Genomic DNA, 27,246 nt, shown 5'->3' on the forward strand with positions numbered 1-27,246 from the left:
CCTTAAAATTACAGCAAATTTAAAATTGTGGTAGGCAGTGCAGTAGCATTTAAGTCAAGCAGACTGAATAGGTGTGAGAAAGGCATGTTATGCAGAAGTATGATGACCCCATAAACCGAAGCTATGGCTGTAACTTTCTGGAGAAGCTTTTCAGTAGGCAGGTTTTAAGGACAGGATCAGAGCAGATACAGAAAAATCAGAAGACAGCAAAGTATTCATGAAATGCCTCTCAAAATAACAGGTCTAATAGCTCACTGACTACTGGCAACTGAAAAATTATGGGTTTGGCTTCAGCAAAACTAACAGCATTTTTTTTTTCCAATAGAAAATTTCAACTCGGGAAAAGAAACTGAACAGAATTTGTTTTGGTTGCCAGCAAAACCTGGTCTATCGCTTTCGTTGAAACTAGTCCAATTTAAACAAACATCAATGTAACATCCCACATTTCTCATGCTAGCAAATCTTATTACGAAGACTTTCCACAAACACATGGTATTGATCAGTTATTATCAACAACAACAACAAAAGAAGTCATACACAGTCCTTAAGGATCATTTGTAGTAAATCCATCTACGTCAGCAATCTAGCTATAAATCTATGTCCCTAAAAAGATGCAACATGTTACATGATTTTCACTGTAGGCTGTAATATTTCTGAGTATGTTTAAATTGCCCTCAAATTATGCTTTATCAAGCCATCATGCTGATTGTAAGATAACTGAATATAATCAGAAAAGGTAAACTGTAGCTTCTATTTCTTATGCACCCACTTCTTAAAATCAAAGTCATTGTACGACAAAGATTTCATTACCACCCTGTTCTGACAGAAACCAATATTAATTATTATTTGAATTAACCTTTGAGCCGTAGTTTTCATCAGTACTCAGTAAAGACACGGACAATTTCTAATTACATTCTACTCTCATTATAAGTCACCAGGCTGTAAAGCTGCATCTGACAAGACTGCTATACTTGGCCTTGAAATGCTTTGGACTTCACTATAAATCTTTCAGAAACATCTAAGAACTCATTGAATACAAGAGCTATCACATAGGATGCTTCTCCAACAATTTAGAAGCTGCTTTAAAGGGATACCAACTGTGATATGACGGAATTGCAATACTATTCCTGGAGAAAAATAAATTATCAGTGGCTTTATCATTTGGCATCGCTATATAGGTGATCTTCTATCTTAAGTTACATATAGTGGATTGACTCACTCTCTCAAGTGCAGTGATCATCAACTAAATCATAATTATATTCAACAAATAATATAAGAAAATGAAAATGTATAGACTGGCAGAAATCTGATTCCCAAGCTTACAGCAAATATCTACAGCATAGGCTGTATTTATTATAGACCTGAGAGAGAGGTTTGATCCGCTGAAGTGTTATTAGTTCTCTAGCAGGAAATATGGATTTTAAGGGTCATAAATGAAGAATAACCTGTAATTAATATACAAAAATTAGTGCAAGAGGGTAATTTTTTTTTTTGTAATTTTTCAGCTTTACCTCACATAATCACTTTGCTGCGGTCAGTTATCTATCCAGCAAAAAATGAAATAAACACATGGATACAGGGAAAGTAAATGCCATTCTGGACAAAAGGTTTCTACCCTCGGCTATGCCAAATCTCTTGAACGAGCAAATTGAACTTCTAAAAGAGTGATTTCTGGCTCTGTAACCCGAGCCTCATTTTCACAACTTCACAAAGCTCACATCTATGACTAACTCCAAATGTTCAATCTCTAAGCTAAAGACAGTTTTATTTGAAGGAATACCAGAGGCTGGGATCTATCAGGTTTCAAAACCAGAACTTGACTTAGCTGCTGACTCAAGACATATTTCAAGATAACAGAGGCATATTTCAAGACACCATTTTTAACGTTCTACTGTTGAAAATACCTGTATCTTAAAACAGAAGCCTCAGTATGAAATCAGTTTAATTCCAGTGAATGACATTTCATGTTACAGAAACCTTGACTTGGACTAAGATGCACAACATATATGACTTTAAATTTTTTCATGTCAAAAAAAAACCAAACCAAACCAAACCAAAAAACCCATCCAAACAAAAAAAAAACACCAACCAATGATCTGTCCTTCACAGGTCACTTTTATGGCTGCTGTTAAATAGACAGAAGAACTAAGTTACTAATTGCACAAAGATTTTAAAGGGAAAATCACAAGACACGAGAGAACCTAATATAAAGTTTGGAGTTTTTAAACACAGAAAATGACAGTTGTGCATGTATTTAAACATATTATGGATTCCATTAGTTAATGCACAGCACCTTTGTAATCACACAGGGTAAAGATGGTCCATGACCAGAAGAATAGCTGGATGCAATCAGGCTTATCACAAGACAGACTATGGCAGGAGAATTGAGATCTCGCAATTTTTAGAAAAGGCTAGAGATGATGTATGGGACTTCAGTCTATAAAAATGCAGTGTTTGTAGCATTGGTGTCAACAGTGTTACCGATTCTAAACATGCCTCCATTTAAACACAGAAGTTGTATTTTTACTTCCAAGCCAGGTGATTAAGACTACTGTCTTAAATCGTGTCCCCATACTCTGAAACTATCCAGACCCTTCACCTTAGGGCCCCAACTTGCTTACCAACTCAAATGGGTCATATTGGTTTGTCCCTGTTTTTTCATCCTTGCAGTTACATGCTTTTCAGAAGTTACTCCAAACATAGAGCTTCTCTGTATTACAGTTAAATCTACCTGAATATTCAGATAAGCATTTTTCTTTTATACCCGATACATCAAATGCTTGGATTATTATTCTTCTCTACAAGCTAAAATATGTAACTGGTAGTTTGACTATTTCTTTTCTAGACATACATGGGTAAAAGGACAAGAGAGGAAAGAGAAATCATCATTCTTCACAATGCAAAAACAGTGCTTAAACAGAAACAAACAATTTAATTCCTTTCAGCCAAATGATGGGAAAATGTCTGAGGATTCAGATCAATAATCATATGGGGAGGAGGGAAAAGAGGCATCAGAACCATGGTGGGTTAGTCCATCTTTATGAACATTTTATGAACATTTTAAAGTACACAAAATTTCATAGATTTTGCTATTGTAGTTAAACTTCAAGGTAGACCAGAAGGAACAAGTATGTATCCAAGCCTTTGAAAAGGCAAGGAAAACTGGCAACTTAATGTCAAAAAGAGTCAGTGTTGATTTTATTCTACAACAAAGCCTACATTGTGACTCTATTCTGCTAATGCATTAACTGCTTCACAAATCATAGAATCATAGAATGGTTTAGGTTGGAAAGGACTTTAAAGATCATCTAGTTCCAGTCCTCTAAAACAAAGCACATGATTTAACCTCATGCCACATATCCTCTTTAATAATAAAATTAAGATAATACTAACAAGATCATTAAATCATTAACACTAAATTTATTTGAAAAATGTATTTGGTCAGCAGAAAGGTTGCCTTTTAAAAGATGCAAAAAGATATTGCCTTACTGCTGGTGCATGAGGGGAACAAAAGTGGTATATGCCTTTGACAAGGATCACAGAAACAAGGGCAGATACCTATACATAATCCATAGCTTTGTTCATGCTACTAGATTAAGACTAACTTCCCTCTCCCAATGCCACTTTCAAAATCCCATGTGTGGGGGGCATAAGGGACAAGGAGGTCAAGAGAGGAAACAACAGCATTGCAGCACCTCATTTTGCTTATCAGCTATTCATAGACCATGACGAAATCCCCAACTACCTTCATGCCATTTTTTCATATCAAATTTGCTAGTTACATTTTTCAGCAAGCCAATAAGCAATGTATTCTAATAAATCAGCCTATAAAAGCACCTATTCCATTTAAACCTCAGCCCTAAATGACTGATAGCTTGTGATCTTCCAATAGTAGAGATACGTTCTACTAATGCACAACTACACAGCTTTTAAACGAATGCTAGAATCCCCCTCCATTCTTCATTGAAGTTACTTAGGAGAAGTTCAAAATGCATTCGTTAGGGAAGAGATACAAAAACTGGCAAGAGCACCCTTACATTTAACACCTAAAAGACTTTACCATCTCAGAACGCACTGCTTTTGATTGTGTCTAGGCTGGACTAGTTTCAACTCTTGTTACTTCAGATTCTGTTACCAACCTTTACTTTGCACACAGAAAGCCACCCCTCCACTTTCTTCTAGGTACTTTGCCAGTAATTAGATGAACTAAGAAGTGACCACATCCTAAAATTTCTTTGAGTTCTTTCTTAAACCAAAAACCTATACTTCTCTATAGTTCCTTTCCCTCTTACCCTCTGCAAATTTACCTGTAAGCCCATTGATTGCAATTTAACTTGTATTTTAATCAAAATAAAAAACAACTTATGAGTTATCTTGCACACCATGGCATGCTATCTAGAAGCTGTAGTCAGATTCATGAGAAAGTTTAAAAATTAACAGATTTGCAGACTTATAACTTTCCAAGTTATTTTCAGCTAAGCAAAGGAACATAAATCTCAAAAAAAACCAGTACGAAGTGGTTATTATTTGTGCAAAAGTTTTTCTAAATATGGTACTCACACATCTATACATGAAGACATGAATAAACTCTTACTGTTCCACCACTGCTTCAAGCACCAAAGGTTTTTATACAGAGTGGTACTGTGGCATGTCACATACTATGATAAAACAGAGAGACCTCAGTATTAAACAATTAAATAATATATTACAGTACGGTTTTTCACACAGAGAACCAAGAAAAAGAAAAGCAGAAGTTATGGCTCCCATGATAACTACAGCTTGATTGTAATACTGTTTTATACTGTATATTTGAACAAATGCATCAATTTACAATTGATGGGGAATTATAACTGAAGGACACAGTCACGTACTTTGTCTCCCTCCAAAATAAATCAATGGCATTCAAAATAAATTTCCATTTCACTTGTACAAGTTGGTAAGGTGACTGGTTTTCTGGCAAGAAGAAATCACAGTATAAAAGTATATAAACCATATTTATCAAACAATTTACATGAAGTTACAGTGAAGCACAGAGGGCAACACTGCTACATTTTAATTAGATCATGGACTATTTAAACATGCATCAACTTATATTACATTCAGATTTGTTCATGTCATATTTGACTTAACTATATCATGACTCATGGCTACTGCTAATGAAATTCATTAAATATATTTAAACTTAGCATTCCTAAAAAAGCAACAACCAACAAAAACACATTGTTGGAGTGTTTACTCTCAGGCTATCAGTAAGAACATTTTTCAAGAAGAAGTGAATAAATTTGATAAAAAGAACTAGCAAGGAAAATTGCAAAAAAAAGATATGCTCCTAAAGGAGTAAATTCCTAAGAGGTTCTTCCACAAATGCCATGTGTATGAAGCCTGCTAGAGAATCCACTGGACTAATTTATAACTGAGATATGAAAAAAGTACTCCAAGAAAATAAAAATTAAAGTTTTCTGCATCTACTGTCGTTGGAGAAGCTAAGGGAAGCTTTCTTCTTAGTCACATAAATCCTCAGGGGTAGTTTTGGTCAAACCAAAGCAAACAGTAGGAAGTTACCAGTGTGAGATGGCATTCACCAAGAGTTCTGAAGAGTTGAAGGATAAAATAGCCTATCTGTCCACTGTGCTGCATAATATCTCTGAGTCAAACACTACTTTCACGTCAATGGTGCATCAGTTTTGAAAGGTGGTGATACCTTTAGCCTGCCAAGAACCACAGACCAACAAGTCCAAGGTCTCAGCAGGCCAAATAAGCAGAAGATAGAAGCAACATGGGCACATAGCTAAGTACAGGCTACAGAAGTGACACCTATGCTTTCCCCACAGAAAAGTCTTGTCTTACCAATACAGGAGATTTCACTGAAGCAATTGGTAAGTGGTCAAAGTTTAGGCTAACCTGGATGACCAAAACGCATGCCAGCTGCTGAACAAAGGTCTTCCAGCACTAGTTCCTAAGGAAACTAAGCTACGACAGCAAAAAAGGGAAGGTCTTCACATGGATAAAAGTAACCAGTTCAAAACAGGAAAAAACCACTAGAAAATATCACCCAGCTCTTTTCTAGACCTGCATCGACAGCATGCACATAAAAGATCTAGAAACAGATGGTGAAGCTTGAAGCGAGTTTGCTGATAATATTAACAAGTTCATTTTGCTAAAACTTAAAATCCACTATGCAGGAAGCAGCATCATACCCAGTGAAGGTGTAATAAAGTGCAGATGAGATTTAGTGTAGGTAAATAGAAGACAATGCATCTGAGGAAATACAATCTGACTGTTTTACATACATTTTACTGAGCTCTCACACGATCATCATCATTAAAGAGATTTGGGAGTCAGAATAAATAGATCTAGGAAAATAAGATTTGTCAGAAGAGTAAACAGAATACTAGGCATATTTAAGAAAAAAAGAGAAGGGAAAAAACCCACAGAATTGTACAAGATGGGACATGCAAGTCTGTGAGGTATCTCTGTCTTGCTGCAGTGTTAGTATTTGCTCTGCTCACCTCCACTTCAAAATTAAAATTGACAGCCCAGAGAGGGCATTTGAAGACCCTTCAAAATCTCCAGCAAGAAGGGACAACCGGGGAGAGAATAAAAGAGCCTATGAAATCAGGAGCTGCATGGAACAGGTAAGTAGTGAACCATTGTTCTCTTTTAACAAGGAAACTAGAGAACATCAAACAAAACTAGCAGGTGGTAGGTTCAAAATAAAACAAACAAAAGGAAGCAGTTCTTCATACAATGTGTACTTAAGCTGCAGAACTCATTGCCATGGTCTCAATGGAAGCCAAGAGTTTACACAGACCAAGAGAAGACTAGATGAATTCATGCAAGAAAAATTCATTAAGCATTACCTATCATTTTTTCTGCGACAGTTCTGAGCTGCAGAGTTGTGGAGGCTAAGGGGCTTGCTCTGTTTCTGGATAGCCTCCACCCTGGTCACTGTGAAACAGGATTTTGGATGAGACAGACCTCTGGTACTAAAAAAGTAAGATGATATTCACAACATGGTTTTAGTAGCTCTTAACAACTATACTACTTCAATAACACACAATTTCCAGTATATCATCTCATCCTCCTTTCATGAAGATGCTGTATTTTAGTCCATGTTACCAATACTTCAAGAATACAAGTGAGATTACAACATTCTAGAGGATCACAGCATGAAACAGACAAGGACACCCAAAACTGTATCAGAGTCTACTGAAATTCTACCAGTCCTGTATAAAAATTACCCTATTCCAACAACAGAAAATTCAGAGAAGAGTTTATGATCTGGTTTTAACCTCTTAAAAGAGTGAAAAAAAAAAGGCAACAAAAATACTGACAATACTAAATACTGCAGCACAAGCAGTACTTCTCTGCATGCTACTCAGCACCTGCAGTGGTTAAGTTCACTTTTTATAACTCAAAAAAGTAGATTTTTAATAACTCGAAAAAGTGGATTATTAATAACTCAAAAAAGTGGATTATTAATAACTCAAAACAAAGTTGTGTTATACATTGACATTTTAGGAATACTGAACTTGTACTAAAAACATTTTTTCATGTTTGAAGGAAAAAGACTTAAAAACAACACTAAGTGATGAAAAAATTAAAATATTCACACTTTTGATTTAAACAGCATATGTAAAAGATAGTATCAGCTCAAAGCACTGGCCTGGAGCTTTATTACTGTTATAAAAAGGTACTTAAAATAACTACAACATATTTAGGTTAAGCACTTAAAGGAATTACTGGAAGACTGAATTCAATCCTCGGCTCCAATCCACAAGTCATTGTGCAAGGTCTTAGCTGCTGAAAACAAAACCTCTCTATTACCCATAAAGTGGGGACCATGCCCATCTCCTAAATTAGGAGTACAAATCTTTCCCTTAACAAATACAGAAGGCACTGTGATTGCTGTTGTAAGCATCTCCCAGCGCTGCTTCCTCCTACCCAAGAAAGGTGCTGCTGCCACTGTATGCCAAGCACAGCCCAAGCTTGAAGGCAGCAGCATATTCCCAGTGCAGAGCAGGTCTTATGATAAACCTCTGTCAATAAGAAGGCAGCACAAGCCAGTGGTTTATTTTCAAGGACTCATAACAATCAAACTTTTCATAGGTACAGTAAAACTCACCATAACACCCAGATCACACCCACCAAAGAAATTACATATCCTTGCTTGGAAACATGCAGTTTTCAAAGAGACTGTTTGGCTGTAGTTTAGTCAGGTTAAAAACTTGACTTGAGATGGAAAAATAATCTGACAGAAAATGCAAGTCAAAATGGCTAATAACCTAGCACAGAATACAAAGTATCTTCTCTGAACTCTTTCTACTCCCAAACCTAAACTCAACATATAATTGCAGACTATTTGGCACAGTTTGTTCAGGAAACTGTATGGGACAAGAGGGAAGCTTATAGTCCCTAAACTCAACACAAAAAATACAATCGTTTAGAATTTACTCCTGAGAAAAATATTTAAAGGAAGAAGATGTAAATTCTGAAAAATCGCAGTCTACTCAGACACAGACTGTAAACACACTTAAAACAGATTTTTTTTTAAAGTGCTAAATGTCAGACCAACTCCCCTTTTAAGGAAGGCATTTATCTACTTACAAGAGCAGTAGCAAGGCAAAATTAACACCTGGTAAAGAACAGAGATCATCTGATGAGTGCTGCTGGGTAATCAGCAACTATTACACATCCCAATATGGTGGACCGCAAAATACCTCACTATGAACCTGGTACACCAGTTTGGAGTAGCACTTAGGATCCTGGCTTCCAAACACCTGCTGAGGTTGCTAGCCTTGAAGAAAAACTATCCGAACACCTGGAGCTGCCTAAACTAAACAGATATTTTGCCTTCTATCACTTCCATGTGCAATTGAGACAAGAAGCGTCAAACTTACACACTGGAAATGAATGTACTTTTCCTTATGGTACAGCGGAACTATGTGCTCAGAACTCCTCCTGCCCTTTCACAGCAAGCCTTGTCCATAGGCCAGCAACAGTAATCATCCCAAAGTGGGAAAATACCCTTCCTGCTCATATTCCAAATGCCTTTTTTTTTTTTTGAAGCAACACTTAAGTTCCTCTTAAGCCCTTCCTGTAGCAATGCCCACCACACCAGACACCTCCAAATTTAATCCACTGGAATAAGCAGCCTTTAAATTAAGGTGTTATAAGGTCATATAGCAAGCAAGATGATCGGATTAAAGAGGAAGTGGAGTTAAGTTAATACGGAGTCACTATTTTAAGTTCTGTATTCAAGACAACAGCATGATAGCTGTTCAAGTGCAATTCAGTCTTCAAGCAGGATGGCAAAGAACTTCTCTATTAAAAGAAAAGTTTTATTTCTTTTCTAAATCTGAATATGAAATGCAGGACAACAGCTCACCAGACAGATAAGATCTGGTCCCTGAGACAGATGTTTTACAGCTGTGCTTTGGGCTTCCTAAAGCCCATTAGAGCTAGCACATACAATTCCTAATGTAAACAAGCTGCTTTTAGTTCATTCTGAACACACACAGTGCTAGTGAGGGCCACCACTCAAGAGTTTTCACCAAAAAGCAGCTTACAATGTCGTTAAGATAGAATTTGTAAGTCCCCTATCCTGCTGCTCCCACCATCCCCTGTAGCTGCTGAAAGGGAATTTTTTAGATGTAAAACCCAAAGAAAGGAATCTAGATGGTGCACTACATGGGAGTTTGGGGGTTTTATAACTATGACAACTGTTTACCTTCCATTAAGACACATAGAATTGCCCAAATCTTGAGAAAAACAGGAAGGAAAGCATGAGCTTCCACTCTTCCACCTGCTAAGAAGCCCCTTTCTGTCACACTGCAGGCAATTTACACAAATAACTTGACAAAATAGCCAAGGCTATTCAGAAAGCTAGCAGCTTCTCATGCCACGTTTCTGGTACACTGAGTCACCTCAAGCTGGCAGGTGGATTGAGCAGAAGCTGCAGTCAGAATCCCTGATTTTTTGTAAGGTGTTCATTCCTCTACTGAGCTACACAGTATCAACTGTCCATTTTTCTCTCTGGAGAGTAGCAAGAGACAGTACTACAGGAGTGACTTGCAATGTACTTTTTTCACCAATTTTAACAAGTAGGAGTGCATTCATTTCATTATCAGAAAGCTTTAGACTATGACAGAAAGTAACAGTCTCAGCCACCTACTATTACCAAACTCTTATTCTATCTCAAACCAGCAGGAATAAGGTAAATACTTGGGATAAAACTGAATAAGGGAATCCACTGAATTACTGACTGATGAAACTTAATGACATTGAAACAACACTGACTTGATAAAATTTGAGGCATACAAATTGACTCAGAAGGTTGATAAACCTAACAGAGAACTTCAAAGTTGCCAAAAAAAAAAAAAAAACAACAAACCACAAAACACTTGTGAATAAGTTGTTTCAAAGATTAAATACTTCACACCTAAAATAGCAGACAAGATATTTATACATTAGTAAATCTTTAAGGCTTTTGTTCTCCTACTTCAAGAAGAAAACTCATTTCTGGGCAGTAGCTTATTAATTCTAACTAATTGTTTATAGCATGCAATCCATAGCACCACCAGAATAAACAAATTTTAATATCAATTTGAACTCAGGCCAGCACATTTTTCTTTTGGTGTCCTTTGCTTCACAGATGATTACTCCATTTCTCTTTCTCCCATGAAGGTTCCCAGGCAACTGATCCAATCCACTTGCTCACTGCCACCAAAATGAAAAGATGAAAAGCGCTTGCTGCTCTCCAAGCCAGCGGCCCCCCTCGTCCTTAGTACCAGCTCTGGTGTTCATCAGATCCTTTTATGAGCCAGTTTGATTCATTACAACAGCAAAATGCTCTCCATCTTACAGAGTTATTTTTCTGCCATTTTGGTAAACTAAAGTGGCTCACAGAAGGACCTGACAAGCACTGCTGCTGAAAAAAAGTAGCAGAGCCATGTGGTTGTGAGGAAGGGTGCGGGGGGACAAAGGCAGAGAGGAGACTCCTCCTTTCAGAACAAAGTCTGGTTAAATAAGCTCACTACATTTCTTAAACCATACCCTGACTTACAAATGATTAGATGGACCATAAGATGACATTCAACAGCTTCCAGCTATCTTTGGAGCTACAAAAAACTTACTGTACAAGAATACATGGTAGTATGTATTCTTCCACAGATTTAAGTATTACACTCCATCAGAAGGAAAAAAAAAGTTCTTACAAATGTAGTATCAAGATAAGGATAACAATTGGAAGAGGAAGGTAAAGAAAGTTTGGCATATTTCACCCTAGCTTTATGTTGGTTTTGTTTGTTGGTGGGGTTTTTTTTTAATAAAAAAAGCCTTGGGAACATGACCACCAATCTCAATAAGCATTATGATGGAGAAACAAGTGTTTCTGAGAAGCAAAATACAGCAAGAACTTTGCCTTTTCTGCTGAAGTTGTCACCAATTTCCAAAGTGAAGCTATTAGAGGATGGCTGACGTGCCTAAGAGAAAAAACCTGGATGGAGACAGTTGAGCCAACAGGTGCTGTAGATGCCTAGTCGCCAGGTTTTCTGCTCAGAGATTTCTCTTTATGGTATGTGATGGACTGCCTGCTGTGGATGCACCATTTCACTAGAGAAACAAGAAGTCAACATGTATCAAACGTATCACTCCCATGGCCACAATTGAATTCATGACAGCAGCACATGGGACAGCTCAGCTGCTGCAGTCCTTACCTTGCTATTCCAAGTTCACTGCCTACCTGGAGGCACCTCGAAAGAGAAACAGCTCCTTTCAATATGCACTAAAGAGAAAAAGCACCCTGCCCCAAAACACCACTATCATCACACCTCAAATTAGAGAAAGGCTTTTCAGCCTTCCTGACCCTACCAGCTTCCTACCAAAAATCTTCACATTGGGCAGCCACAGAGAACACCACGAATCTCCATGTGACAGAGAGACAGAGGCACACAGAGGAAGACAGCAGCAGATCCCAGAAGCCCCACCAGGGATAAAAATCAGGCACACAGCCTGTATCCCAGCTGACACTTATATCCACCTCCAAGAGCCCCTCCTAGTCCAGTTCCTCACACAACAAAAATTTGCATTGCCCAACCAGCCCCATACTGCACAGTCCAGTTGTGCCACTGGTCACGCGACAATCTCAGCAGGGAAATCACACATGAACCACTGACAAACCAAAGGTCATCCATCCTTCATCCAGAGAGGCAGGCAGAAAGTCAGCCATTCTGGTTTCCTTTCTTTTAGGAGAGGAGCCAGGGAAAGAGGAAGAAGAGAAACATATCAAGGAGATTAATCTGTGTTATGCAAATTTCTTATCAGAAGAGCAATGGAAGCAATTCCTTTCACCGGCCATCTTTTCTGTAGGCATGGGTTTTTTTTAGCCCCCCCAAAATTAAGTAGTCATGGTTTGGGCAGGGGGCAGCCGGGGCATCTGAGGCATTAATTTCTTCCTTGAGAACTCGCCATTCAAGAACTCAGTCACCTTAACCACAGCATTTCCCTAATTCTAACCATGGTAAGTGAAAAGTCACACGAACACCCCCCCTTCCATTTTTCTTTTTTCAGTGCAACATCTCGACTTCTAAGACTATTACCTACTACAATTATTGCACCCAAGCAGTAAAACATGTTTCTGTTCTAGCAGTGCCTTTAAGAAGCTAATTCTTCCAAGAGCCATGCCATTTCCATGAAACAACCCTTTCCTTCTGCATGGCTGCCACAAGGTTCAAATCCTGTTTAACACACAAAAGTGCATTCACTAAGAGTCACTTCTGTGAGGGAAGGCGGCACAGGCTGGGGAATACTGCAGAACTGAAGGAAAGGAGAAATGCAGGTGAAACTGAGGTGGGGTTTTTTTCAGTAACCTCTGTGAAGGTTACAATAGAATTAAAGAACCACGTGTAACTGCCTTCACTTACTTCTGTACAAAAAAAACCAAAACACACAAACGAAAATTACACTGTACCTTTGCAGAGATCAAGACAGAAAGAGGGGGGAAGTGAAGCTGAAGCCTGCTTATTCACTTCCCTACCAATGAAAGAATGATGATTAAAGTAAGGATGAGTGAGGCTGTACCCCACTTACAGAGCTGACTGAATGCAAAGCACAGCAGACATCTCGCAGCGGTACTGATAAATAAACTGAATTACTTAGCAGGTCTCTCCCAGACTTACAACCTGAGGCAGTCCAGAAACCCCTATTTAACTCACTTTCTGAATGATTCCTTCCTAAATCAAGAGAGATATTAAATTGCTCACTATAAACTCTCAGTTTAATTCTTCACAGTTAAAACAACTCGAGGCAAGAATTACACTTACTTAGAGTCCCCTCATCAGAGTTTAAAGGAATCTCTGAACTCACATAGGCAATGGCCACTATGTCAGAGGGCCTTCCTTTAAGCCATCCTCACACAACTACACCACCCTATGAAGCCTGCCTGATCTTCCCAGGAACTAGAAACATAGTCCCCGTACCTCTCAAACCAAGAACTGGAGATGACGACCTGCCTGCTTTTTGCCTTGCAATAAATCACCAAATCCAATAAGCAGCTATTCCACTCCAAAAGCAGTGCAAACCAGAGCACATTCTCAAAAAGCCACAGGACTTGCCTAAATACATGCTAGACAGTTGAGACAAAAAAAGAAATAAAATCACATTCTTAGATCTTATTTCAAACCCATAACCGAAGTTAAGGTTGTTTAGGTATTTCTTACTCCACACGAGCAAACAATGCACACTCAAATATAGAACTACAAGCAGCAAGATACTTGATTTCTGGACTTCAGATAAGCTCTCCAGTCCAGGAAGAGGTAAGATTGTAAAAACATTTGTTATACCCTAAATGACTAATTAAGATGCATCTTTGAAATTTACCAGTCTCTCACCTACGTGCAGTTTTATCTCAGCCTTATCAGAGTGATTTTTGAACATCTGTTAGCCTCAACATTACCCTCCTTTCCTCAATCCTCCTCCTATCAAGCATTAGAAAGGAAGTCAGTTGTATCACCTTTTTGGCTGCTGATCTTCAACTTGAAGAAATACTAAACTGCTATTCTCTACAGTACAGACTGCAACACACTTTCCTGCAAGATAATTCACCAAGTAGCATTTCAGCTTTGGACTTCAATCTCAACAGCTACATTGATGGATCCTCTTTGAAGCAAAGAATGTTTTCTTGTAAGCTGTCATCAACTCGGACTTCCCACTTATTAGCTCACCCAAGTTAATACCAAAGACTTGAACTGAATTTCTCAGTTTCTGTCATGTAAGAGTTGTTTCACATTCCTCCCAGAACAGCGCTACCTCAATGCTTTCTATGAAGACTTTCTCCTTGTTTTGTCCTATTACTGATGTCTAAACTTCTAAAATCTCAGCTCTCAGTTCAGTTTTAGTTAATTTTCCCCTGAATTCTCTCTCAAAGAATAACCAGTATTCTTTCGCACCTAAAGACTACCCATTTAACAAATCCTGTTTACCCTGTAAATAAATCCACAGGCTTCCTTTTTTAAGGTCGAGGACAAAAGTGCCTTTATTAAAATCTTCCTTGGACTTGCTCCATGTTCTGATCTGCTGTACCAGTGGTCACATAGCTGTTGGTCTCCAAAGCGTCCCTATTCCCTTCAGAAACATCACAATCCCCCCAGGAGCTCCTCCCCATACCCCAAATTTCTGTTTGGTAAGGGATAGCCCACAGTGGCTATGCCCATTTCAAAGCTGTCATGGGATTTGACCCTCCCCACACACAACTGCTCGGTGCACATAGCAAAAGAAACCATTACAGCTATGTGTCTTAACTGTTAAAAGATGGGATAATGTCACTTTCACAAAAACAAAACCTGAAACAAGAGACATTTCCTATTCAAAAGGTCATGAAGAAACTTTGGAAAGCTGTCGGCAGGCTGCAGTAGCCCTCTGCTCTGGTTCTCCACTGCTGACCATCTCCTTGCCAGGACAGCATCCAGTCTAACGCGAGACTTCATCAGGCTTTGGTGCAGCCAGCCAGCCAGCTTTTCCCACATCAACAAAAGCATCCTCCATGCTTTGGGTAGAAAGCAGCATTATTAGGAGTTGAAATGCATGTTTATTTTGTAACATATCCTAATTATCTAGGGCTGGCAAGAAAACACAACTCTGCTAACCAAACAGAGAGCAATATGAATTGGAAAGAAGATTAAAAACTCAACAGGAAAGGCACAATCTAAAGAGGAAAAAAAAAATCTATAGGAAAGCTGGAGGGGGGGAGCAGGCAGGAAAGAGAAATAAAAGGTTTAGTTTTTAGAGCAGGACTGGCTTTACTGCACAAAAGAAATCATATTTTGTACATCTGATGTACACTTCCACAAAATGTTTTAAGAAGTTACGCCTATTTTGTAGACAGCAATCAAAATAAACTGTGGGGTGGTCAATTTCTTTCAAAAATCACAAAGAAAAAATTTTAAAGCCAGCTAACTGTTGAAGTTCTAGCAGTAAACAGAAAGCTCAACTGAACAGCTTAAAAAGTGGCTCAAAGACATTAAAATAAAGTGCTTCCAAAACTAGCCAGCATTGAATTCTCCACAGGCCAGCTAATCACAGGCAGGTAAGTTGCTGCACTGCTCGCCACAATCACCAGCCCATATTTAAATGAGACCTGAACAGAATAACCTCTAGAGCCAGGGACATATATGTTGAATTTAATCTTCCCCTCAGAACCACTAGGAAGAAGGCAAACATTTTGGCTGCAATGACTTTTTCCAGACAATTGATTCCCAAAGTTATTTATTCCCCATCATTCCCCTCAAGGCCCTCTCATCACAGCAACTGTCTATGTCAGAGGAAGGTTGGACTCAGCTCCAAGAAAGCCAAGCAAAACCACACCCAAAATAGCTATATAGGTCACTACAAAGCAAAGCAAGCCCTACATCATGCCAGCAAGGGCTTCTGGTTAGTTCCCATATGCCAATAAGCTTTCAAAATAACATGCTACAAGCTCTACTAATATGGTAGCTTATTTGGTAATTAGCACTTTTATTGAATTACAACTTTTAAAAGAAAATGCTTCAATTAATTCATATCTCTGCTTTCCTTCCCCCCCCCTCTTTTTAAGGAGAATCCATGTAGCATAACGGCAGCAAAATAACCGGGACGTTTAGAAACTGCTCCTGAGCACCATCCAGAGAACCCAACTGGCAGCATGAAAATCTTTAGTTCTGGCTTGGCTTCTTCTAGGTACATGTTTACATCTTTGAAAATGTTGGAAGCTAAGAGCTAATCAGCTTTTGTATACTTAAGAATACCCTTAAGAGCTTTGTTGTCATATTTGGGCTCTTGGAATATGTTCTTTAGGTCATAGCCTCCTTTTTATTTTTTGCATCATGCCTTCCAACCAAGGAGTTTTCCAAGGAAGAATTTTAATGTGGAACTACAACGTGGTATTTCCATGACTGCTGATCTTGGGTAAGATATGAAACACTGCAAGTTACAATTTGATTCTGCAGGCAGAAAAAAATCAGGAAAAAAACTCTTCCATCAGGTTTCAGTATCTTGTCAGAACCCTAATACAAACATGGGATGTTTCTGCATATTGCACCTCACTCCCTCCTCTGAAAGAGCTGTTAAAAATAAATTGTAGTTGGAGTTTCCCTTTGCCTTTTTATCACTGCTACAACGTAGACAATATTTGAGACTTTCTTCCATTAAAATCCAGTGGTTTGTATTTGTACAAACAAGCTATTCATGGAAACACAAAGTATGAGAAACGATGGATTTGATGTCTGTCTTAATGATGAAGCTAAATTGATGCAGTAAATTAATACAATAACTTTTCTGTTGGAAAAGTGAAATCTAAAGCCTCACCTACACACAAAAGACTCATTTGTCAGAAAGACAGTTTAATTATTTACTAAAATTTGCCATTTTCTCATGTATACAGGGAACATTAAAGTAACATAAAAGTATCACCCATGTTACTTATGGACATCAGTTAACCAGCTCATAAATCTGAGCAGTTAGTGATTTGTTCACAGCAAATACATAAGGGTTTGGAAGTCAGGATTTAAGGGAACTGGGGCAAGGAAGATCATCAGATACACACACCTCTTGTCACACGGCTGCCTGTACCCTAGCTAGCCACACAGATTTCTCTGAATAACACCAGATTCACAAGAGCAAATACTGACCATCAGGTTCTAAAGGCCCTCCCTCTGAAAATTAATGTAAAAATGAGTGGGAAATAAAGGATAGAGGTAAGGTGCAGGATTCAAGGAAACACGTGTTTATTTCCACTCTCTTTCTTTCTGGTTACTTTTTCCTCCTCCTCCCACCTTAACAACCTTTACCTATCACGCCATATGCTACAAACAAAATAAAACCCCAAACAGCCACCTGTTATAGGATGCCATGAATATGGCAAACCACAGAGTCTCACTGCCACACTTCAGCAGTCTTGGAAAACCTGACAAGTCCCTATCACTGAAGCCTTTACAGAAAATTGCACCTGGGCTGGCTTTATTTGTTTCTTAAGGTTTTGCTGCATCCTTTTGCTGCAGGTTCTCCTCCAGTAAAGGGCCTAGGCCATGTCTTGCCTGCACAGCTGCTGTCCATGGGGCACACACTTGCCAGGGCAGCACAGGCCCACCAACCCCAATACCCACCCATTCATGCCAAGCCCAGACCAAGCAGACCAGCCCCTTCTTCAGCACACTGCTTGCAGCTTCACCATCGGCCTGCTTCACCTTGACTTGCAAATAACTCATTTTACGTCTTATAAAACTCCTAATATTATTTAGGCGTTAACGGGAAATACGGTGAACATTCATCAAAAGCTTTTCCAGTTCAAAACAGCAAATAACTTGTGTGAAAAAAAGCTACACTCAGGTTAACTGACCCCTCTACGCGGACCGGGAAGCCTTTACAGTGTTCTTTTGACCCAAGGCTTCAGGTTTCTACATTAACCATATAAAAAAAAAATTTGGTCATAACTCAAATCTCCCACCACTGTACAGAGTTTTGATTGCAACAGAGAGTATTCTGCTATACTTCATTTTTACTGATATTCCTTGGAATCTGTTATTTTCCTAAAAGGACGGCGTGATCCTTGCCTATGATCAAAAATTTCCTTCATTACTGAAGAGGAATAGAATCATTTGGGGTTTCAAATATGAGTTTTTTTCCACTGTTTAAATAACCTAGCCAGGATTTACAAGTAATAACAGAAATATCATTACATTGTTAAATATTTAGTAAGATATTTGGTCAAATACAATTATCCAATTAGTATCAGTGAATCAGTAATTCAGTTAAACATGCAATCACAAGCATTTAATGCTCTTCTAAGAGCCTGTGCGACAGCTTTAATAATGATCTTTAGAAATTTCTTACTAAAAAAAAGTTCAAAAGAGACTGAAAATAAGCAGTTCAGGTTAGCAGAAAGGCAAGACAAGGGGATGTGTCAATCTATGGCATTTTCCAATGCTTTAGTGGGGAAAATTTGTTTTGTAAAACTGTTTCAAACTTCAAATTATGTCTCTGAGCAAAAACAATCACTTTTTCCAAGCTGTTGTGGTTTTTTCCTAGAGGAAAATAGCACATTATCAAAAGGATCTCCGTGAAACCCTGAGAACATTTACAACACCAAACAAGAAGAAACAAGCGATACTCCTTGCTTTTAGTAGCTGGAGATAGGAAAATATATGGAATGTAGTTGTTCTAATCACCTGTTACAAACCTCAGAAACAAATGGTTAATATTCCCCCGGACTGCATCTTATTTTAAAAGGCATTACTAGAATTTTTGTGCTGTTGTTATAAACACAGCCCTCTTGGAAGGAGCTCTCTCTAACTATCTCCTTACCGGTAAGTTTGTCAGCAACCCGGACGTCTAAAATGTGGTTTATGCTGAGCAATGCAATTTTTTCTTTTTCCTTTTTTTAATGAGGAAACAAAAAAGTATTGGAAACTTTCACGATAGAAACTAGAGAGCTTCTAAGTTCCTCTCTTAGCAGCGCCCAGCAATGGAGAGGAGAGTGTTCTGCAAATGTGCCCCAAGCATCCAGCTACATTTAGCTTTCAGCCTTTTTATTATCATTGTCAATGAATGGGCCCCAGTCAAATTAAAGCTGCCATTTTAGGTTAAAGACTAGAGAGCCTCTGTTGTGCAACAGCGAGACAAAAACACTCCAAGCGACAGATGCAGCACTCTCATTGGAAAACGACGGATTTCAACTTTTACCAAAAAAACCCAAAAAATTACGGACCATGCTTTTTTATATGAATTATATATTGATACTCACACATTACCGCAAACTAACGGGGATTTATAATTGGGATAAATCAGCTACCCATGCTGCTAAGGTCATAGTCATTAAGATTTTTTTGCCGTCGTTAGAATGGATGATCTGTGAGGAAATGAACAGAAACATTTTTTGTTCAACTTGCTTGTTTGTACCTCCACTAGTCCCGTATACCACGAGAAAAGAAAAAAGCAAAAGAGGAAAAAAAAGAAAAAAAAAAAAAAGGCTAACGCATTATCCCGAAAGCTATCTTCCATGATAAACACAGCCCGCGATCTGCTTTGATGAGAGTAAAAATCGAGACGAACATCGACACAGAAACAAACTTATCGCACCGAGGTTATTCAGATATTCCCGGAGTCAAACACCCGCGGAAGGAAGCCCGAGTGGCTGGGGAAATAAAAAAAAAAGGGGGGGGGGGGAAGAGAGAAAAAAAAAAAGAAAAGAAAAAAGCTTCTTGGAAATGAAAAAAATCGCCCTTTTCTGTAGTGGGGAGGCACGCTCAGCCCCTTCCCAAACGAAAACAAAGGCAGAAAGTGGGTAAGTGCGGGAGAGTTACGCGGCGCCGCGCGGCCCCGCAGCGGACAGGGAGCTCCCGGGCATCCATCGCTACTTTCCTTTTGTCCATTGTCTGTTTAAAAAACAACTACTTTAAACCCGGGCGTGAGCGGGGTGTCGGGGGGAGCCGGGGAAACCGGCTCCGTTTCCAGCCCGTGCCCCACGGCCGCCCCCTCTCCCGGCACCCCGATCCCCCCCCCCCCCGGACACCCACCCGCGAAGGCCGGCACGGGGCGCGCCCGGAGGGGCTCCCCCGGCGTGGGAGCGCGTCCCCTGATTTAGCGCTACCGGGATAAATGAAGGCAACGTAATGATGGCTGCTCATTGCCTGCAGCGCCTTCTCCCTGAGACTCACTAACAACCCTGCCCCCCTCCCCCCGCCACCGCTCTCTCTCACACACACACCCGCGCACACGCACAGGCGCTGCCCGCTCCCCGCCGCCCCGCATGCAGCGCCCGCCGCCGGCCCGGCCCCGCTCCGCTCCCCCCGCACCCCGCGGACTGAACGCGGCCGCCCCCCCCCGCCCTGCGCCCTGACCACTCTGGCCTCAAATCACCTTTTTCCGCTCACCCTCAAAATGGCCCGGAACGGGGCGGGGGAGAGCGCGGCGAGGGGAGCGCCCCGGCCCCGACCCCATGTGCGCGGTGAGGGCGGCAGCGCCTCCCGCCCGCCCCGGCCCCGCGCCGACGGAGCGAAGGTGCCCAGTGGGGTGAAGCCCCTATTATGCGACGTCCGCCGGCACCGCTCCGGCTGCCTCGGGTAGCGCTCTCCCTTCCCGTCCCCTCCCTCCTTCTCCCGCTCCCCTTTCTTCTCCGGCCGCCGGGGAGCGCCGGCCGCCCCCTGCCCCCTCCCGGTGCCGCCGGGGCAGGACGATCCCCCCGCCGCGCGCACCGGCGGCCGGAGCGGCACCTCGTGCTCCCGCCTCCCTCCTCCTCCTCCTCCTCCCTCCCCGCCCGCCTTCCTGCCGCCCGCCGCCACCCACCGCCCGGCCTCCGCTGGGGGTGCCCCCGCTGCGGCCCGGCCCCGGCGACCCATGTGCCGGCGCGGAGCGAGGAGCGGGGCGGTGCCGGGCCGAGCCGGGCCGGGCCGTGCGCGGCAGGGAAGCGCCCTCACTTTGTTAGCGCTTGTTGTGCCGCCGCGGCCGCCGGGAGCCGTCAGCGTGGTCAGCGGGGGAAGCGCTCCCGCGGCCATCCCGGCCGAAGCTGGGCCCCGCCGCCCCTGCCACGCAGTTTCGCTCAACTTTTCCCGGATTTTTAGTCACCCTCCAAACTTGCGGAGAGGAGCGGGGGGGAACACGGGGGAGAAGAAGGGAAGGGGCGCCGGCGCTCTGGTTCCCCAGTGCCCTCCCCTCCCCCGAGGCGAGGCAGGCTGCCGGCCGGCCACAGCACAACAAAAAGCCATTTACACCCGGGGAAGTGCCCCGCTGAGACACCCCCCCCACACCCCCCCGCCCTGCCTCGCCCGGAGCCGCGGCGGGGCTCACCCCCCCCCCCCCCCCCGACCGCCGCCGGCAGCGAGCACCCCCGCGCCGCTCCGCTCCTCCGGGGACAGAGACCTGCCGCGGGTCCCCTGCTCCATGGCCAGCGCCCGCCCGCCCAGCCTCCCTCCCTCCGCGCCCAGCGAGGTGCAGGGTCACTCACCGGACCGGTGCGTGGCCGTCGGGGACCGGTGTCCCCCGCTCGCTCCCTCGCTGCCCTCCGCCGAAGGGCCGGGGAGGAGGAGGGGACACGCTCCGGAGTTGGTGCCGCCGGCCGGGGGGGGGCGAGGTGGGGTGCGGGTCTCGCGCACACACACACACACACGCACACAACACACACGCACGGAGTTGCTCGCTCGCACCGGGGCTGGGCTAAGAGGGGAGGAGGGGGATCCCTGACCGGGGCGGGCGGGCGAAGGAGGGGTGGGAGGGAGGGGAGGGAGAGGAAGGGTCAGCGCGGGTCTCGGGTAGTTTCGGGGTCTCCGCCGGCTCCGCTTCGCTCCTTTGTGTAATTTCACTCGATTCAAGTTTAATCCGATAGTTCCCGAGCGAGCGAGCGCGCCCGCCGGAGCCGAGCCGAGCGCGACACCAGCCAGCCAGGCGGCTGCCGCCCCCTGCGCCCGCCCGCCCCCGCCGCCTCCCTCCCTCCTTCCCTCCCTCCGCCGCCACAAGGCGCGCCCCCGACACCGCCCCCTCCCCGGGGGCGAGCGCCGCCGCGCGCCCCGCCCCCGCGACGTCACAGCCCCGCCCGGCATAATTTATGCAACGAGGAGAGCAGGGGGGGGAAAGAGGAAAAGAGAGGAAAAAAAAAAAAGAGAAAAAAAAATAGGAAACCCCCCCCGCCGCCCCGGGCGGAGGAGGGGCGGGGGTCACTAACCTGCCTCCGCCTGGCCCGGCAGCGCCCCGCCAGGTCTCCCGCCCGCCCGCCCGCCGAGGCAGCGCTGCCGCGGGGCACGGCGGGGCACGGCGTCTTCCGTGCGCTCCCCCCGCCCCGCTCCGCTCCGCCCGCCGCTCACCGGGGCGAGGGGAGCCGCTCCGCTCCGCGGGGTCAGCTCCGCGCCCGCCCGCCCTGGCGCGTCCCGTCCTGGGAAACTCCCAGTGAAGCCAGGGGTGTATGTTGTGTGTGAGGTGTCACTGTGTCACTGCCGCGCTTCAAACTTCCCAACCGCGGCGGCGAAACGAAACCGAGAGGCGCTCCGGGAGGCTGCCCGGCCCCCTGCGGCCCGCCCCGGCCCCTGCCCCCGGCCGGGCAGCGGGCACCGCGCCCCCGCCCGCCCGCGCACTCATCCCGGCCACCGGGGCGGGGCGGGGCCGGGCGCGGTAGGATTGCCCGAGACCGCGGTTTAGGGTGGACTTTGTCCCGACCGGGTCGGGTTTTCAAAGGCAAGCGGCCATTAAGCGCTGCCCGCCCGCGGCAGCGCTCCCGTCCCGGCGGGGCCGCGCTCCCCCGGTACCGCATCGGCACCGGCGCTGCCGCGTTCGTAAGCGATGCATTCGTGATACAAACCGAAACAAACTCATTCCATAAGCAAATGAGACAAATCCCACCTAAAAGTGATTACCAGTAGCGCGCTTAGCGGTCCTCCCCGCACCGCTCTGGAAACTAAATAAGCGTCTTAAAAGTATAAAGAGATTAAAGCGTAAACCCAGTGTAAAGATACTAGGCATTACAGGAATTTTCAGCGAGTCATTTGACGAGATAACTTTTTACCATCATTGTTTGTAGCAATGCTCCCGAGAAGGGAGACACCCACCCCCTCCAGCTCCTGCCACTCCTGTTAGGGGGCTGTTTGCTGCACCCACATTCATACCTCTTCCGTGGGAAAGAGAGAAGCCGTCTTCATAGGATCTCACACAGCTTTTCCTCTACACTCTTTTAACACACAGTTAGTAAGCTGGGAGCCGGACACGGACAACGTGGATGTCAAAAGCTTTTCTGGCACTTGGGTCATTGGTTCCCTCAGTCCAGGTGTCTGTGTCAATTCCGCAGCCATGGGGGCCACTACAGCTGCAAAAATATTTCAGGCTTCTCCAGAGGAAGTATGACACTCTTCCACATAGTGTCATTTGTGTCTGGCCTACTCAATCTCTCTTGGGTTTAGGGGGAAAGCACCTTTAGGGAGAAGGGATGGTTTGCGGTCGGAGAGGCATTGCCTGCTCCCATGCATTTGGGCCCGCACAATCACTCAGAAAGGGGCCAGCAGCCAGGGAGGTGTTGCTGTCCCATGCTTTCGACTGAAAAATGTGTTGAAAAGCTGATAGCACGTGATGGTGCAGTAGAATACATTCCCTGTTCTTCACCGAGGTCTTCCGTGAAGTTAAAAATAGCAAGTGGAAATAATATTTAAAAAACCACTTTGAAGCACCACATGCCCCAAGTATACCTTCACCAAATTTGCCCAGTTGATGATTGTTCTATTTTTAATTTGCAAAAAAAAAAGAAAAAAACCCAACAAACCTACACAGAGGTATCCTCCCAAGTTACTAAATGTAATCAGTTTCAGTTTTCTCTTGCAGTATGTTGACAGATCAGACAGAAAACAGCCTAGAAACACTTACCCCTAAGTCTGTTTTTCTACGTTTATCACTTAACTGCGCCCCTATTCTGGTAGCCAGGCACCCTGGTGTAGTGTAAACTCACCTGGAACTCCCCTTGCTTTCAAAGATTTAAGTTCTCCAAGATTTAGGGGCAAGAGAAACTCATTCTGAGACCAACTGCCAGCAGCCTCACTGCTCCCTCTAGAACTTGTTTCAGTTTCTTGTTGAGCAGAAATCAGATCGCAAAGCTGCCAAGCATGAAAAGTGTTCAAAGAATATTGTGGTGACAGGGTGAGACAACCAAAGAAATGCAGCATTTCTTTAAAAAAAGGAAGTATATTAGCATGGCAGCAGCAGTGAGGGGGGACATGGGTAGGTACTTAGATAAATGTTTGTCCCAAGGGAAAAAAAATTCCCCAGCCTCTAGTGCATGCCTCTTGCAGATGGCACAGAACCAGCTCCTCGGGTCCCATAGATCACCCTCAGGCCGTGGCCTGTGAAATCAGCTAGCTTACTACGTGGGTCTTAAAAATGTGCAGGGAGTCTCCCAATACTTTCAAACATTAGAAGAAACAGCATCTGCAAACAGCACATTCACAGGACAGGATTACGGCTGCTCTCCAACTCCTCAGCAACAACAGGAAATGGAGAGTAAGGAAAAGTGCTGCAGGAGTTTCACCACTCCAAGGTGGGACACCATCCAGGTGCAGCACAAGTTCACACACGTGCACACTCAATGGTAGTACCAGACATGGACAAAATACATCATTGCATAGTGGCTATGGAGGAAAAGTTTTTGAAACTTTAACTTGTGGTTCCGCCAGTCCCCAAAGAGAAAGACGTAACTCCGTAAGTTACCATCAAGGCAGCTCCGTAGGAGAGTGAGGAAGCATCAACATGGCAGTCTTCATGATTAACCTTATTGGTAATAGCTTATTAAAATATCCAAGAGATGACAGGGATGAAAATTCATTTGTAGCCAGCCACCCAACCCTTTGTGTGCTGGGGCGAAGTAATCCATCTGATGTAGGCAGCCATTTGGCTCGCAGATTAGAAAGAATTTGCATTAATGGCTGAGAATTTCAACAACAGTTGCAGAGCAAGGGTATATGTACCAACAAACTCCCAACAAATTGCTACACTTTACCTAACCAGGTAAACTCTCAAGGTGGGGATAGTTTGTACAAAGCTGAGCCAGTCACTGTGTATGACAAGCGTAATTGCGTAGAGATAAGTTAATGTACTCCGTAAGAAGTACAGCACCGAGATTACTGTGCAGCATTTAAATCTGTTTTAAAACATCAGTATTACAAAATGCAAATGATTTAGCATCACATGAAAATACAAAGGCGGGTTACTTATTCAGCAGACTTTGAAGAACTAGCATCTGTTTTAACAGCCAGGTACAGTGAAATGTGATCTTAAGATCTAGACATTGTCACTTCTGCAGGCGGCAGATGACACCTCAGAAGTCGTGAGTCCCCAAACAAACCATGCACAGAGAAGCCTTCGGGCCACGAGGCACCAGCAGTCTGTGCCTCATTCCTGACAACCCAGTCCAGATATTGAGCTTCTTTGAGAGCTTCTGAGAGCTGCGCACAGGGAGCTCAGAGCAGCCCACCTTGCTGGAGAGCAGCTCTGTTAAGCACATCTGGTTCCTCACCTGCTCAGCACTGTGATGGTCCAAACCACACATCAGTTCCAACAGAAAGTGCTTGTGCTGGTGCCATGCCCTCCAGCTGGCTTCTTCTAAAAGGCTTTTTTGCTTTGGTGAAGGAACTTGAAGCTCCCAAGGAAATTCTGTACAGATGTACCCAAACCTCAACAACAACTTCTCTCACAGCCTTGCTTTTACTTCTGTTTGTGCAAGGAGAGATGTAAAACTGCACTGGGAGCCCAAGCTTGTGCTTGGAGTAGCTGCCCTCTGAGCACTCCAGGCTCAGTATTCAGGATGCCATTTCATGGCCTCAGACAACCTAAGGCATCATGTTTTGTCCCATGATTGCTGGGAAGTGGCTTCAAAATCACACGACTCTGACACACACTCATGTTTTATTAATCTCTGAACATTGTTTCAGCCAAATGAAGTGAAAAAGACAAATGGTTTCTTTTTCTTTCACAAGTGAAAGTTTTACTCAAAGTTTCTCAAAATTTACACAGCAATGGAAGCCCACAAGACTGACAGTGTGCAGTGGCCAAAAGGGCACAGATGCTAATGATATGCCACATGCTGAAGGAAAACAATATCCCTTCTTCAGAAGAGATCATTCATCAACCTACAGCACATTGAAATACTGAAAGCACGTGGATTTTGGTAAGTACCAGGAAGCAGCAGGCTAATATCAGATAGAACAACTTTAGCAATTTCAGCTGAAGAGCTAAAAGTGTTGGAAATACAAGTGCTACAAGGAGCCACCCTGTGGCACCAGCAAACTAAGGGAACAGAGGGTGAGCTAGGGTAGACACTTGTGTTGGTTGGTTGGTTTTTGTTTGGGGTTTTTTTTTGAAACTCAAGCCAGCCAGAGTGACAAAAGCTGGAACTGGCCCAAACAGCCACTTCTGTGGCAGGGAACTCCTTAACTGTGGAACTGAACCAGAAAACCAGAGGGGCAGCGAGCTCCAGCAGTTCATGTCCAGATTCTACTCGCCTTTGCCAGGCCTTGCAGGGGCAAAGCTTTCTGAGGGACATCAGCATTCCCTGTTGCCCCACCCTCAGGAATGCAACAACACAAGAATTAATACTACTCCCAAAATTAATTCTTTTATGAGGAAGTGTTCTGATACAGCAGTCTCTCTCAGAACAAGGGTAACAACATCTAGCTCTCTCTCGGCTAACTTAAGGACATAACCAAAGACTTTTAGGGGGTAATAGGTGGAAATGCTGCCTGAAACAGCACACCCTAACTTGTCACTGTGGGTTGTGTGGGTGCACACACAGCTGTGGGCAGCTGCCCCCAACCTGCCTGCACTCTCCCCCTCAAGTGTCCCCAAAATGCAGCTGGGTACTGCCACTTACCCATGATGATCTTCACAGATGGATGTGCCAACAGCATAGAGGTGATAAACAACTCTCTTTCCATCCCAAATAGACTCACCACTTAGTTTACTGGTGTATGAGGCAGGATCACTTGGCTTTCCACCTAAATTCTGATTTAACAGGCCAGTGACCGACTACTCACCTCAGGCCCCTGGTTCCCATTACTACTGGAGACAAGACCAGGCAACTCCTTTAATCGGGAACAGTAGTGAGTTCTTATAAAAATGGAGCAATGCTGAAGAACTGACCTACTCCACATCATCACTGCTCCTGAGGATGTTTGCTCTTGGACCATGACATGAACTGACAGCTTCACGGTCGGTTTTGTTTTCACCGTGCAGGAGCAGCATTAAGGACTCCCA

The 27,246-nt window shown here is 43.6% G+C and overlaps 1 protein-coding gene across 1 annotated transcript in view; it reads right to left on the reverse strand.

The window, feature by feature from the left end:
- Window positions 1-21,900, reverse strand: part of CHD7 (chromodomain helicase DNA binding protein 7) — a 128,929-nt gene extending 107,029 nt beyond the window's left edge. Inside the window, exons 1-2 of the mRNA XM_027675049.1 lie at window positions 21,473-21,900; window positions 19,274-19,378 (exon numbers count right to left, since the gene is read on the reverse strand). The gene's annotated coding sequence lies outside the window, so the exon portion shown is untranslated. The remainder of the gene's footprint in view (window positions 1-19,273; window positions 19,379-21,472) is intronic.
- Between the last annotated feature and the right edge of the window lie 5,346 nt (window positions 21,901-27,246).

This window comes from Neopelma chrysocephalum, unplaced genomic scaffold, assembly GCF_003984885.1.
Source record: "Neopelma chrysocephalum unplaced genomic scaffold, ASM398488v2 Primary Assembly neopelma1_22, whole genome shotgun sequence".
Classification (NCBI taxonomy): domain Eukaryota; kingdom Metazoa; phylum Chordata; class Aves; order Passeriformes; family Pipridae; genus Neopelma; species Neopelma chrysocephalum.